The sequence below is a fragment of the Onychomys torridus genome, chromosome 12 (assembly GCF_903995425.1).
Source record: "Onychomys torridus chromosome 12, mOncTor1.1, whole genome shotgun sequence".
In the NCBI taxonomy this organism is placed as follows: Eukaryota; Metazoa; Chordata; class Mammalia; order Rodentia; family Cricetidae; genus Onychomys; species Onychomys torridus.
This window is the reverse complement of record NC_050454.1, coordinates 52,285,456-52,301,783: the sequence shown is the minus strand read 5'-3', so window position 1 is coordinate 52,301,783 and position 16,328 is coordinate 52,285,456. Positions and strand designations below refer to the sequence as shown.

The window sequence follows — 16,328 nt, the reverse complement described above, 5'->3', positions numbered from 1 at the left end:
AGAACAACCCCCAGGGTCATTCTTTTTATTTTAAGCTTGTGTTCACCTGAGTAATAAGGGTGGATCATTTCATAGTCTTGTATTAAAGACTGCATTTCTCTGCAGGGAAAAGACATCATTCATATATTACATACATATATTTTAAAGCAGTTATTTACTTGGCGTGTCTAAGTGCTGGAAAGAGAGGAGTGAATGAAATACTCATCATCCCATTTCTCATAGAACTTACAGTCTTCAGAGATGGGTAATGAATAAATAAACACAAAGTTATAACTCATAATGAATGTTCTGGAAAGTAGGGAAAAAGGAAACACATTCATGGACCTTCAAAGAGATATTTTAAATGTAAGATAAGGGGAAGTTTCCCTGACCAAAAATGTCACAGATGTTTAGAAAGGTTTCTTATTCCATTTTCAGGTTGGCATTGGTAAAGCACCATGCACACAAGTGCATGATATATTCAGCACATTTCCATGCTCTTGTCTTCCACCATCCCATTTCCATAGGAACTGTCATTTCCTTCCTGTTTTCTTCCTCTAACCTGTGTATTTCTTAGCGTGTTTCATTACCAATGGAGGATGTTGACTAAAATATGTTTAATGCAATCAGTATTTTTCCCTTTTTAGAATATTAGCACAGTAATCTCAGTGCATTTAAATGCATGTCAAAGACAGCACAACATTGCTCAAACACAGCTCAGTAACTGCCTTCTGTCTCCAGAAACCCTGAAAAGAGATATACACATATATATCTGCCATATGTGCATATATATGTATATATGTTCTCATGTGTGTAAGACAATATATACCACATACTTGACATTTATATATATATATATATATATATATTATATATATATATATGAACTCAAACAACTAAGCATCAGCAGTTTTTACCAGCAGATGTTTCATTGCAGGCTCTTCAAACACATGAACACTTAAGAAGTAAGATATAGGTAGTAGTTATCCAGAAGAAAACATAAACTGTTAGTGGAACAATATACTAAGTAGAAGCTTTTTTTTCTGTGCTAGTCAACCATATATGTATTTGAGCAGAGGAATCTCTATTGGCATTTCAATTCTATAAGATGATATGTAACCTTTCCATGACTAACATGTGGTAAATTGAGTAGGCACTTAGCTGGGAAATGTACATCATCCTGGTACATTCAGGTAGTATAGACTTTCTTCATGCAAAATGACTTTATGTTTCAGATCTGTATGAATACACATATACCAGCATACTTTGTTATCAACTCTGAACATGAATTCTTTGGTATAAATTAATAATTTGAGCTAGTATTTTTTTTACAAAAATATGTCAAGAATCCAATGGGATTGCAATCTAGATTTTCTACTATTTTTTTTAATTAGAAAGGCACTGATCCTTAGAAGGTTGTCTTGTTCCTGCAGTTGTCTAATAAGCCAAGGAATGAGTTAGAGTAATTTCATGATGCTTCTGGGCAGAAGATATGTACTGGGCATCTACAATGCACTCACATTACTTTCCTGAGTTAATCTGTCATAAAAGAGGTTATCATAGGCTGCAAATTGCTGTGGATATCGCTCTGTGTAAATAAAATTCTGATTGGCCAGTGGCCAGGCAGGAAGTATAAGCGGGACAAGAGAGAAGAGAATTCTGGGAAGTAGAAGGCTGGGGGGAGACACCGCCACCGCCGCCATGAAAAGCAACATGTAAAGACACCGGTAAGCCACAAGCCATGTGGCAAAGTATAGACTAACAGAAATGGGTTAATTTAAGATAGAAGAAGCAGATAACAAGAAGCCTGCCACAGCCATACAGTTTCTAAACAATATAAGTTTCTGTGTTGCTTTCTTGGTTGGGTCTGAGCGACTGTGGGACTGGTGGGTAAGAGAGATTTGTCCTGACTGGGCCAGACAGGAATACTCTAACTACAGCAAATAGTTTAATTATTAAACCTGCTTTTTTGTTGAATCATTCTTAATTTTTATGGTACTACCCTTTAAAGAGATATTGTATACAAAATTTACAGTAAAGGCAGCCTCATGTTTCTGACACTAAATAGCAGATCCATTATTTCTGCCCTTTAATGAATGCTGGAAAGTAACTGGAGCTATATCCACAGAGTGTCTGGCATATTTTTTACAATCAGGGAACTGCGACTCTCCCTTAATGATCATCTTCAGCACAGGTGACATGACCAATGCATAGCTCTGTTTGGCCTCTCCCTTCACCAAATTACTAACCCATACATCAGCCCAGGCAGTTTCATGGGAAGAAGCCAATTCTGAAGGAAGGTCAAGGTTTCAGATTTTAGAGCAGGAAGGCTCATCATGGCTCACCCTCCCTTTGTCCTCCCACCTTATTAACTTATTATTTTTTTTAACATGGAGTGGCAGTAATTAGCCTTGATCTGGACCTCCACCAAGGTTTGCTATCACATTTCTTTCCTGTTTATGTTTGAGTTACTCAGCAGTTATCTGTGTGCTCCTTGGATGTATAAGACCTATATTTTTAGACTCCCTCTGTACAAAGTATGTAATCTTAGCTGACTGGGCTCTGGATTCTATCATTGCATTTTACTGTTTCAATTCTCACAGTAATGAGTGAGAGTAGTAATTCATCATTAATGGTCTCCTGTTCCTATTTCAGAGGGGGGAAAAAAACTTTTGTTTAAGAAGATTCATTGACTGAAGTTGAATATATAGTGCCTAATTAACTTCAATTCAGTGAAACAAAAGTTTGATCTATAAATAAAACTCTTGTAAGATGATTATAAAGTTGTTTCTGATACAATAATTCCTGTTCTATATTTTCTGAAGGTTCATTTGAGTCATTAACTGGAGAATCACTCATTGGAACACAGAGCAATTAGCTGTTATTGATTGAGAATTATAAAGAACATGGAGAAAGTTAATTGTCTACTGATTATCATGTGTTGATAGAGTTGACAAGCTTGCAAATGATTTTATCCACCAAGTGGAATTAATGCTTTCTGAAAAACCTGTGTTGTTTGATGAATATTCTTGGGCATTTGTTCTTGGATATCTCTTTTAATTATTTCAAGTGCTCTAAGAGGAAAGAAAATCAACTATCATTTCCTTATGTATTTATATTATTTCTAAATGTGAATGTTTCTTACGTCATACGAACTAAAATTTTACACATATGATTGAAGTATGGGAACTACTTTAGCCTGAACTCTTATTATCCATGGGCTTTTAGGTATCATTTAGTCATTGACTTTCAATAACAGAGAAAAATAAAAGCAGACAGAATAATTTGCTTAAGACCACAAAGATAATATAAGAAAACTGCTTACTAAAGTAATTCTACTCTGATTCATTGGCTGATGACTGAACATATTTACAGGACACACATGTCTAAGGTAAGCCATGCCATTGCCTCTAACTTTTTCATTACACCATCCTGTGTTCCAGTGCTTTTCTACAAAGTCTTTGGAATAAGTTTTTGTCTTAATTATCAGATAAGCTGTGTGGCAAATGCTATTCCTTTGAAATTTTGCAACTAATAACACACATATGAAGCACTGCAAATATATGAAACTTATAACTAAGGTGTCTGACCATGGGTTGGAAAAGAGGCTGCATAGAAGTATTATTTTCAAACTTTATTTAAAAACAACATTTTTATGTAAACAATAGCTGTTACTAGTTAGCCTCATTTTATGTCTTTTTGATTGCTTCTTCAATCCTGCTCCATTCTAAGGCTTCCCTGGTTCAATTCCAACCCACATATATGAAAGAAAGAGTTTCTAATTACTGTGAACTCAAGGTAACACTGGGTCCACAGAAATGTGAATAAATAGTTATTACATAAAAAGAAAATAATTAGATCAGATCAATAAGAGCTATGTTTAGCAGCAGACATTCTCCTACTTGTTGATATTTATGTCTATTTCCTTCAAAAGGACCTTGTCTGTCCATGCATTAGTTACATTTCTATTGCTGGGATAAGACACCATGATCAGGACAACTTATAAAAATAACCCCTTATTTGAGATTATGATTTCAGAGGGTTTGAGTCATGATGGCAGAGCAAAGGCAATGTGGCAGACACAGTATGAGCTCACATCTTTATCCTCAAGTACAAGGCAGAGACAAGAGAACACTGAGAATGGCATAAATCTCTTTAGAAACCTCAAAGCCTGAACCTAGAGAATAATCTCCTCTAACACAGATAAATTCAATCCTTCCCAAACCCTTCTATAACTGGGAACCAAGCCTACAGGGTTTAATCTCATTCAAAAAAATCACAAAAAATCACCACTGTTTTTCATTATGAATATAAAATCGCAAGAGACATCTTCCTAAATTGATGCTAAATTAATGTATTTTAAAAAATCTTAGTAGTACAACTGGTGCATTGCAGAATATTTCCAAATACCGGGTTGTTCTTTATTTCTGTATATGTTTATGCTTATAGGAAGGATACCCATTTGCAAACTCTGAAAATGATAATGACGGTATCATCAACAGAATGACACAAAGAAAAGGAAGACGTGTGAGTGTAACAATTCTGAATGAAGGGAAGTTTATGGTAAAGGTACCAGGAGATTCAGATTCTGCTGAGGACCAATTGCAGATTTGCAGGAAGCTTTCTTGTGTATCCACATGGTCAGAATCAGAAAGAATGCAAGTAACCTCTGAGTCTCTTCACTTTCAATTAGACCTGAAGGGACTGGATCCAGAGTCTCACATCTTCCCCTGCTAGCCAAGCACTCTCTGACACTGAGATATCCACCCCTAGTTTCTGCCTTTTCTTTCTAAAGGAACACTAATCTTGCTTATCTTAGCAATGGCTATAGGGTTCAAACCTATGGGTTCTAAAGCCAACTTCTGACATAACCCTCATGATGAAGCCACTCCCAAAGATCTGCTCCTGGGAGCTAGTATATCCTCTATGGGGGGGGAGATGGTGTTGCAAAGGAAGGCAGAAATTCCTACGTAAGCCAGTCTTGGCTCATCTTGAACTTGCCACACGGCCCAACATTTATTATCGTACTTGAAGCATACCCTACCTGCTGCAGATCTTCTGATTGCAAACACTTTGCCACCCATACCCAGATAACTGTTATTCAAGATATTAATTTTGGAAGACACAATCTATCCACATGAGAAGAAAATAGTGTATGAAATTGTGATTGGTGAAACTAGTTATTTTTCATGAAGGCAGAGTTGCTTTAGGATATGAGTCTTTGACCTAACCTTTCTACAGTAATTACACATGAATGAGACACATTTGTCCCATCCACCCTCAACACTGACTAACAAAGTTTGCTAAGAAAAAAAGGTAAATTGTTAGAAAGTGGAAACAAAGAGACTTTATAGATATTTACTATTTTTCCCATTAAAAACACTTTTGTGTGCCTAAATACATTCAAAACTACTTGATAATGAGGTAATTTCCAGGGAGATTTTTTTTATACAGATGAATGAAATTAAATAGGAAGACAACTTTCGAAGTGTGCTCTAAATGAAAACAAAGAATCCGTGCAAACAGCACCTTTCAATCTACACAAGACTGAGAATAAGACTTCCTGCCTCAGTATTGCTGTCGTGGAGTGTCACTCACACTTCTGTCTTTCTTTCTGTCTTTCTGTCTTCTTTCTTCTCTTTCCCTTTCTTTTCTTCTTTCTTTCTTTCTTTCTTTCTTTTGCTTTTTTATGGATCTAAGGGTTCATAAACAAGAGAACAGAAATCCATTTGAAGAATCCATCAGAGGATTTCTAGCTCAATGTTTTAAGATGTATCAGCACAAAACATTGAACGGAAATCCATGCTGCACACCTAGAAAGTGGAGCTTTCAATATTAGTGGCAATTAAGAGCAGGCATCAGTTTCAGAAGCAGCAAACCAATCTTGGCTCTGTCCAAGCCCAGAGGGGAGAAAGCTGCAGCATGGCATCCATGATGTGATGTTGTTTCACTTGTATGCTCTGCATCTGGCAATCAAGAGTCTCATTAATGTAAAGAAGTCTGCTTGTCTGCTGCTCAATATGCTGTGGGGTCATTACTAGTTGCTTTTTTCAGCAAGACTGGTTTATTTTCCATTAAGAATCGTAGACTTGTCCAAGAAAACTCTTATCTAAACCAAGCATTCGGAATTGTGGTACCCCCAGGCAACACTTAACATGGACACTCAAAAAAAACAGGAGGTACCTCCTGACAAGGAAAAACAATTGATAATTATATAGAGAGAAAAAATCATGAAACATTAGGAAGCCCAAGAAAACTACTAGTGGAATCAGCTCTATGCAAATGAGTATCATCATTTGCATATTTCATTTTCCTGCTTCATATATTAACAGCCCCAGGTGGTGCTTTAAGAAGTGCACAGTTTGTTTTGGAATTCTATAACGATTTGTGTCTTTTTCTCATTCTCCAGCTGTATAAAAAATGGCCAAAATAATGTTGATGGGAACTTCTCATTGAGGTAAAAATAAAGTCCCATTAAGTATATGGTTTGTGACAGTCATATGGAGAAGAAAAATATTTGGTGATCTAGAAAACCATAAGATATCAAACTGAGGTGATGTGGGATGTCGTTCTGTACATTGTGAATATGCCTTGCTTTTATTGGCTGATGAATAAAGCTGCTTTGCCTATGGCAGGGAAGAATATGGCTAGATGGGAAAGCCAAACTGAATACAGGAAAAAAGAAGGGCAAAGTCAAGAGAGACATTATATAGCCACTGAAGGAGCAAGATGCCAGCAGACTGGTAATTCCATAGGCACATGGCAATACAGAGATTAATAGAAATGGGTTAATTTCAGTTGAGAGAGCTAGTTAGTAATAAACCTGAGCAATAGGCCAAGCATTTATAAGTAATATTAAGCCTCTGAATGTTTAATTACAAGTGGCCTCAGTACAGGGCAGGACAGAAAAAATAGCCTCTATTTACACTGAGGCTTTTGTTCTAAAAACGTATTCTATATTTATCAGGAAAATATGAATAAGGAGAAAGACACTGTAAGACAAGAAACATGGGGAAAGCAAGAGAAAGATTAGATAAAGCAAACCCATAGCTGTATCCTCTAAATAGTAAGAGAGGCTGAAGCCTATGTCAATCAGTTCTCCAGAGGAATAGATGTCATGCTGAGAATGTTCATTAAAAGGAGATTTATCAGCTTGGCTTAGATCTAGATATTTCAACAGTATCTGTCTTTACACTAGAGAATCTGAGAACCCAGTAGCTGGTCTGTCCATAAAATTGGATGCCTCAAAAGTTCCAGTGTACTGGTGAAGGCTGGAGGATTCCTAGGGAGTCTCTTCTCTTTGCTCAATATTGGCAGGCTGCAGAAGCTGGGTTTTGATGCTGTGGCAGCAGTATAAACAGGGTAGAACTGAAGAGCAGGACAAGGACATGGTAGATGACCTCTCCAGCAAGACAGGAAGGCAGCATGAAGTGTACCAGGTGAAAAATAAGGTTCTATTCCCTCAGACTTCCTTTTATGGACTACCACCAGAAGGTGCCACCACCATTTAGGATGAACTTTCCTCCTAAACATAACTCAATCAAGAAATTCACTTGAGCCTATGAGACAACTCAGTGAGTAAATGCACTTGCTGCCTAGCCTGACTGATTTGATGCCCTGAGCCCACACGGTGGAAGAACTTAAGCAAGTAGTCCTCTGACCCTCATCTGTGTACCATGGTACATGCACACACACACACACACACACACACACACACACACACACACACACACACGAAAACAAAATAGAAAACCTTTATAGAGTCCATGACTAACAACTCATCTCCAATTTGAATCCAGATCTATTTCAGTTGACTTCTAAACTCAACCATCACTTTTCCCTTTTGACTGCTTATAGTTGTTCAGCAAATTGGATATATAAGACATCATTCAAGATGAGCACATAAGATGCAGTGCTCAATACTAAACAAAAGCGTGGGTCTCCTTTTGCAAAATGCATAGAAAGCAGTGTTAAAGATATTAAAATGTTGTTTTGTGTAACATAGCCTCTTATGGCTTACACATAACACATTTATAAAATACAATGTTTGGTAAAGTAATTTTATATAACACAAAAATAGTTTGTAATGTGATATATTGATTGTTCAACTATTAGATTATTCTTATGGTTATGTGACCTTGTTATATAGGTTTCTAAGTATATTTTATCAACATTTTCTTAAACAAAATCATTGACCATAATGTTAGTCACTTAGCAAATATTTGGTAACAATTGTAAAAGATTTTCATTTTCAAAGTGTTCTTCTGAGTCTATAATTGCTTTGATGCTGATAGAAATTATTTCGAGCTATGATAATATTGGTATTGATTTCTGATTAATTTTTTTCATACAATATACTTTAACTCATCCAGGATGTCACCCTACCACTCAACTTTGCTTTTACCCTTTCTATCCTTTAAATAAAATACAAACCAAAAATCTAATGTACAAATAAGCAACCAATAATAATAACAAAACAAAATACATAATCAAAAAAGTATACATATATACATACACACACATACACACAATATGTACACACACACATACACACAATGTGGAGTTTATTTTGTACTGATCAATTATTTCTGGGAATGAGATCAGCACTGGAATGTGGCCGATATACCCATTGAAGCTGACTTGGAATAAACTAATTTTCCCTTGGTCAGTGTGTGTCAATTGCAAATAGCTTCTTGGTCAGGGGTAGGTCCCCTTCCATATCTCACTGCTGGTACACAGTTTAGCTTGATCTTGGTCAAGTATTGTGGGTGCTGCCATTGTCTTTGTGTGTCAGTCCACTTGTGTCTGGAAGACACTCAACTCAGTATTCGTCCAGTTTTATTTTAAATGGAAATTTATTAAATGATATTTTTAGGATAGTTTGCTATTTTATAACTTGTGGAACACCATGCAGGAAATTATAATTAGCTTTATGAGTTGAAACAATTTAAAACACTATTTAGACATTATATATCTACCTTTCCATCTCATCTATCTACCTATCTATCTATCTATCTATCTATCTATCTATCTAATCATCCATCTATCCATTCTCATATATTGGTTCCAGAAGTAATACTAGGATCTCTTATATGACAAGCCCATCAACTACACTGCCAGCCTCTTCTTCACATTTAACACCAGGGAACAAATAATGTCAAATTTGTTTTCTTCTTTAGGATTTTTTTTTTCATACAAAAATAAGGCTTTGGCATTGATGCACAGACCTTTAAAGTTCACATCTCTTCCTAAGTCTGTAGCTAATGATTTCTCAGTGTTGCAAAAGCTAAATAGATCAGCCATTCCAAACACCTGCAAGAATCTTAACGAGTCCCAGATATGCCTTATTTCTTTATCATACATTACCTGTTATTTTTCACTGATTTACTGAAAGATTTTGTGACATACAAATGAGAAAATCCCCATATTGACTCTTTATTTTCATCAAGAAATTTGAGAAATAACTTGAGAAATTTGAGAAATAATCAGACCTTGATTAGAGAAGTCAGTGAGTTCTGCAAAGCCCTGAGCAAAGTGAAAACTTTAAGCTTCTTATTCAACATGCAAAGAAACAAGCTGTATGGTAGGTAACTTGCAGCAAAGCTGGAGAATGCCATCTGGAAGACTGGCCATTTGGTTTTCTACTATTTTTTTTGGAGGTTTTTACTATTCTCTTCTTTTTGTGATTTTGATAGAATACAGGCAATTTAGTTGAATGCTGACTATTGCAAGAGAAAATAAATGTTACCAGACTAATTAGAAAGTAATACAAATGTAAAAGACCCCACTTTTCTTATATACAAAATGTTCTAGAAAGGGGACAGTTTATGAAAATATTACCAATAAGCAAAATTGCTATCATTTACATCAGAGTTCATTAAGGAAAATATGTGTTAATGACAACTTGGGCTTAGTGGGAAAATTTATCATTTGTTTTATAAAGAAATGCAAACAAATATAAGTCTGTTTTCCCTCAGTCACAACATGAATTTTATTTTTAAGTTTCCCTATGAACTACAATATCCTAAGTTTCTAGTATAATGTGGAAAGATACACATTTTGTTGCTTGTTTACCCCGCCAACTTAAAGATTTTAAAATTTAAATGAGTTTCTTTCTTAATCATTTTAAATTTATTCTTCATTCAAACAATACATCCCTGACCTCAGGTTTCCCTCCCTCCACTCATCCCACCCCAACCCCTTACTCCCCCAATTCTACCACCTCCCTCCAGAAGCAAGTTTCCCAGGACATTAACAGATCAGGGCCCAACAAGATACAATAAAAGCAGGCACAATCCCTAAGTATTTCTAAATCTTTAGATGTTTAAATGTTTCTTTAAAAGATAATGTTTTGTACATGTTCCAAATAAGTACTAAGTAATTGAAACACTTAGTTTTAAATTGTTTGGAAAAATACAGTGTGATACAAAGTATCTGTCTAAATCACTACTTCAGTTAAGCTTTGATACAATAATGAGACAAATTTAAATAGACTCAGTCTATAAAGATGAAATACATTTAAGAAAAATCTCAAACAAGGCAATGGTTTTAATAATAGCTCATTAAAGCTGTGATTCTTGGCAAGCTTATACATTTCTATGTTAAACTATTAAATCTATATGTTCAGAGGACAAACAGTATTCTCTTTGTTGAGCCAGAGAATAGAGAGTGGGCACAAACTATTTCAAGCTACCCTAATAAATTTTTACTGAGTCCTTTCAAGTAACTTGCAAAAACATTAGACAGATTTAGGAGAATGCTTGGCTGCGAATTGATCCATAATAAATTGATTGATGTCATCACTTGAGTGAATGCTCTCCATGGAAGCTGATTTAGGATGTGTTGTAAGGTGTGTGTTTGAACTCTCAAGAATTCCTCCTGTGAATTTAGTTTAATTATAAAAAGTAAATTGAAAAGAAAAAGTAAATGGAAACCATCCACTGTAATTATGCTTATTTTGCTTTGCATAACCCCAAAGTTTCATAATTATAGTTGTGTTATTATGTATAAGACATAGTTCTTGTTGCCCAAGACACTTCAGTGAAAAATGAGACAACAAATAAGTGGAAACAGAATAATAGCTCTATGTAGTTCAAAAGAAGATAAGGATTTTAGCAGAATTGTTAAATAACATCTGTTTTCTGGGATAATATTGGTTGGGTTATTATCCTTTTGTTTTTGTTGATGCCTGAAGATGTGTTGAAATGCAAGTTTACTAGAACAACCATAAGATCTCATGGTTTCCTGAACAACAACAGCAAAAACAAAATTTTAGTGGTTGTCTTATGAGCAAATTTAAAAAAATACAAGACAAACCAGGTTACAAGAAATCTTTCAGCTGTTACTGGAGGAAGGCCTGCTGTGGAAAGTGGAGGGAGTAACCAAACCTGGACAAAAACAAAACCAATACAGACATAGGACTATATCAGTCCTGCCCAAAATCTACTTTTCTGACAAATTTAATGCTGCAAAAGAGAACTATTAAACGTGGTTTTTTAGTAATTGTGGCATAATAAATAAAGCTGTGGACTAAATCACATGACTCCATGGGAAGTGTTCCACCTTGTGTTTGAATTTACATGACCCGCTGTTGATAGTTTCAACCACTTACTGGAAACTCTGTTTCAGGAGGCTGTGGAACCCTTATGAGATAGAGTCTACCTGGGCAAGTATGTCACTAGGAGAAGGCCATAAAATTATACCCTGTCTGCTAATTCTAGCCCTGTATTACTTCCTGGTCCTCTGTTATCTGAATGGCCACTACCACACACAACGGCCACTATCAACTGAGCTCCTCCTGCTTCTTGCTTTCCCAGTTATGACCTCTGATGCTCTCAAAAACTAAGCCAAACTATATCTTTTCCTCCCTCGGGACTTTCGTTTTTTTTCCTTGTATGTTGGGATCAAAGTTAATGCCAATGTAATTACTCACCCATCTTTGTTCTTACAGCAGGAAAATGTTAAAGAGGGGATATAACTTTGAAATAGGGCAGACACATTTCAAGAAGGGAGACAGGGTACCAGGAAAGGATCCTTCAGAATGGAAGGCTGAGACCAATTTGTGGACTCCACCTACTTGGAACAGAAGAGTACCCACTTGTCATAGCATCTCTCAGATCAGCAGTCAGAAGCCATAGACTCCCCCGAGTTACTTCCCCAGATGACGATAAACCAAAACTATTGCAGTAGCTTTCTAAAGCAGCAAAACTCATTGTGGAGGTCATCACATATCATAGGGCGACTTCAAGTTTTCTCTGTGTAGCCATGTGTATACTAATCCATTACTACCACACTTATAGATGTTATAGATGCTTAGCTCTTCTACTTTCCTGAAAGGGCAGAAGGGGACATATTTTCAATCTTCTCATGTCTTGGAGCTCATTTTTATCCCCTGTCAAGAGAACTGGAGCCAGGTGGTGGTGGTGGATAGCACTTGGGAGGAAGAGGTAGGTGGATTTTCTGTGAGTTCGAGGCCAGCCTGGTCTCCAAATCGAGTTCCAGAAAAGGCGCAAAGCTACACAGAGAAACCCTGTCTCAAAAAACCAAAAGAGAGAGAGAGAGAGAGAGAGAGAGAGAGAGAGAGAGAGAACTCAATAAAATAAAGTCTTATTTCCTGAAGGACATCATAATATTGAGCTCTTTATGCTTATTTCTGTTTCTAGTTTTAAAAACTGTTGGCAGGCATAAAGGGAAGAAAATTTAGGCTCCATTCCTTTTTGTGTCTTCTGGATTTATATATCTTCATCAAGGTATCATAAAAGAGGCTGCTGTGACAAGGACAAAGCTTAGATTACACAGAGCTAGAAAAATATGAGTCATTGCTAGAGGATCATGGGAAGTAGTATCCTGCCATTCAGTCATTGCAATCCAACTCCATTATCATCCATTCTGAAAACAGAGGTCAGCATCTTCTGTTGTGGAAAAACCAGTCTTTTCCCATGTTTTAAGCTTGGCTACAGTTTGTTCTAGCAGGGCCCACAAATCTATAAGCAGCCATTTGTTATAAGTGCAGCATACAACAACATGACTAAAATGACAGCAGGAGCATAGATGTGTGCAATTACTATGAGAAATAAGGAGGTCTCACTTTCATCACATTGGCTCCATCCAAACACAGTGAACTGAAGGAAACAATGGTACCAACAGAGGAAAAATGCTAATAACACTGGTGCCTCTTAGGTTTTTCAATCAGAGTTCTTCTGGCTCATTGGCTAAAATCATTGGCCAGAATGAAGGGAAAGAGCGAGTAACTACTGGTAATCATTCTGTTCTGCAAAGTATCATAGGTTTATCATAAAGATTAATTGCAGAAGTACTGCTTCCTGTCTGCTACTGTGTGGATAGCCTGAGACAAAACAGGCATGCTTCTGAGTCACTGTGAATATGCTTCTGACAGCCCAGCCCTCTCCAGTGCTTCTCTCAAAGCCAGATCCAAAAGACAAATGGGAAAATGCCGGAGAGGGTGAAAGAAAACACATGAACATGAATTTGTGGGACCTGGAAATGTTGCATTCTTCTTGGCGCTTTGTTCAATACTCAAAAATGGGCTGAATTGGAAACAAAAAGAAATCTTAACACATTGTTGTTTCTTTTTCCTTTCTCTGGAAAATAATTTATTTATCATCTTTTAGATTCATCATCACTTTTTTCTTCCCCATGAATAAAAAAATGTGAGATTCAAAGAAAATATGGCAACTTTCAAGATAAAATTTTATGTAAAGATTGTATGTAAACTACTAGGAGCCAATGTACTGCTGCCTTGTATTTTCAGGTTATATATGTCCTATTGTGGTCTAAAAACCTAGAACTGTCATATCAAGAAGTCCTGAGCCATTTGGGAAATGGGTGATTATATCAGAGAGATAAAGCCCTCTTAAGTGTAATGTGTGCCTTTGTAAAAGAGGGCCAAGCCTTTCGCCTTCTCTTTCTATGATATAAAGTCTTTGCAACTGGCCATCTTCTACATCTTCTAGAAACTAAGAAATGGGTCCTCATGAGACACTGCTATATTGTTTTGTGTCTTTGTATTGGATAAACCCACCTCCAGAGCCGTTATACATAATTCTCCATCTTCTATGAACTATGCAACATGCAGTGTTGGTTACTAGATCCTGTCTCATCTACTACATATACCAGTGTTATCATTCTTAGCTAGAATACACACACACACACACTCACAGTGTGTGTGTGTGTGTGTGTGTGTGTGTGTGAGTGTGAGAGAGAGAGAGAGAGAGAGAGAGAGAGAGAGAGAGAGAGAGAGAGAGTGACTGGGGGGACAAAGTCAGAAGGAGCAGTAAATAGTTGATTTGAATGGTTCAAATGTATAAGTGAGCCACTCTGCTCACAAGACTTAGGAAGGTCAGAGAATAAACAGAAACTATAAAGGAACCATACATATATAGTATGAAGTAAGAACCAAAGGAAATTGATAGTTAGAAGGCTATAAAAATGTGAGAGTCAAATACAGTGACAATTTGAAAATGTGACCTTGAGATAGTAAGTGTTTGGACACTTACCAAGTTAAACAACAAATTAAATAGAGGAAGCGTATGTTGTTCTAGTGAAGGAGATATAGTAGTTATGGTAGTGAGGATGACAGTCATGGTGAGGCTGTTCTCTTTAATTATCCAAAGCTAGAGTAAATTTAAAAGTTTATTTAATTTCAAAACCCAGTGGTCATCATGATACATTTGTATAAATTTGTTTTATTTGTATAGGTACTTTGCCTGTATATTTGTCTGTGCATCATATGGGTTCCTAGCCCATGGAGGCCAGAAAATGTTGTCAGATACCCTGGGACTAAAGCTATAGAAAATTGGGATCTACTGTAGGTGATGGGATTTGAACTTGGGTTTTCCAGAAGAGCAACCAGTACCTTGTGACCACAGAATTGTCTCTCAGACTCACATGGTACATTTTTTATATATCTATCGATACATTTCTCTGTAATTTTTGTGAAAATGTCATTTTTTAAAAGTATATACTCTTTTTTTTTTTTGCAAACTTAAGTAGTATGGAATGAAAGAACTCATTGTTATGCACTGTTGATATGAAATGGTATTTCCTTCCTGGACAGCCTCTTGACAATATGTTCAAGCATCTTAAAAATATTTCTGCATCTGGTTCCAGTAATTCCACTTGTAGAATCTACCACTAGGAAATGATCTGAGATGTCAAGGATTGCTTGTGTGGGTATCAATTGATATGCCGCACAGAACAGTGAAAACTCAGAGAAATGGGAACAAACTTCAGAAGAACTTATATTGGTAAAAATTGGGGGATTCTGAAAACTTTAAAGACTTAAGAGGAAAAACTGAATGGGACTAAGAATATTTTTTACCTAACAAATTTTATAAGGATGAAATTCAGTGTTATATTTAGTAACTTGTGTTCAAAATGACAAATAGCTGGTTGTTTATTAAAATTGAATCACAGTTCTTCATTATTCAGTGAAACAAGACAAAATGAGATATCATCTAAGGGTTGAGAAGCACTGTTTTGAGTAAATCCACACCTTAGCAAAGAGTTTGAGATAAAGAATAGCAACACGAGATTTTATTTCAATAAATTGAGGTTAAAAATAATTTGTTACTGGGCTGTGAATACTTGAAATAAATAATTTATCTCTTTCAATTTTTAAATAAAATGAGATTGCAAATAGATTACAATATGTTTCTTGGAGCTTGGGTGCCCTCAACAACTGAATATTTAGGATAAATAAGTTATTTAGTTCTTTTCCGTCACTAGCTCTCTCCATACTATTGACTATTTTAAACCAATCTAAATTTTTACAGTTTTCATTAAAGGATCTTTTAAACATGTATGCAGACTCTTTATTTACATAGATCAGTGATGAGCCATTATGATGAATCATCTCTGGAAAGGTAATTTTTACTTGTAGAGTGAGATAGACCAAAAAGTGGGACATTTTTAAGTGTTCAGAGAATGGACTAGAGAAAATACATGTCACAAAATAATTTAGATATCTTATTCCTGAAAATTTTCTGAAGAACATTCAAAGCTAAGATAAAAATTTCCAAATGGAACCCTGAAAGTTTTCCCAAAACTCAGGTGTGATGCAGTTCTGGAAAAGGATTCTAAAGTAGTTCCAGCGTTAGAGCCTACAAATGAGTTTCTGTGTCTTCCCCAACTGTTTAGATGTCATAAAATCTTCCTGTTGAACAGTTTGTGGAGATTGGTATGTAACAAAAAGCTAAAGTTTTAGAAAGCTATTTCAAATAAGGGTACAAGCTAGAGCCAATGACTCAGTTCCCTAACAGTGAGTGACCCAGAGCACCATTTTGGTGCTTGTAAGAGAAGAACATGATTTAAGTCACATTAACAAAACT

At 36.0% G+C, this 16,328-nt stretch overlaps 1 protein-coding gene across 17 annotated transcripts in view; it reads left to right on the top strand.

The window, feature by feature from the left end:
* Positions 1–16,328, top strand: part of Robo2 (roundabout guidance receptor 2) — a 1,547,722-nt gene that overhangs the window by 909,604 nt on the left and 621,790 nt on the right. The gene's annotated exons all lie outside the window — the stretch shown is intronic.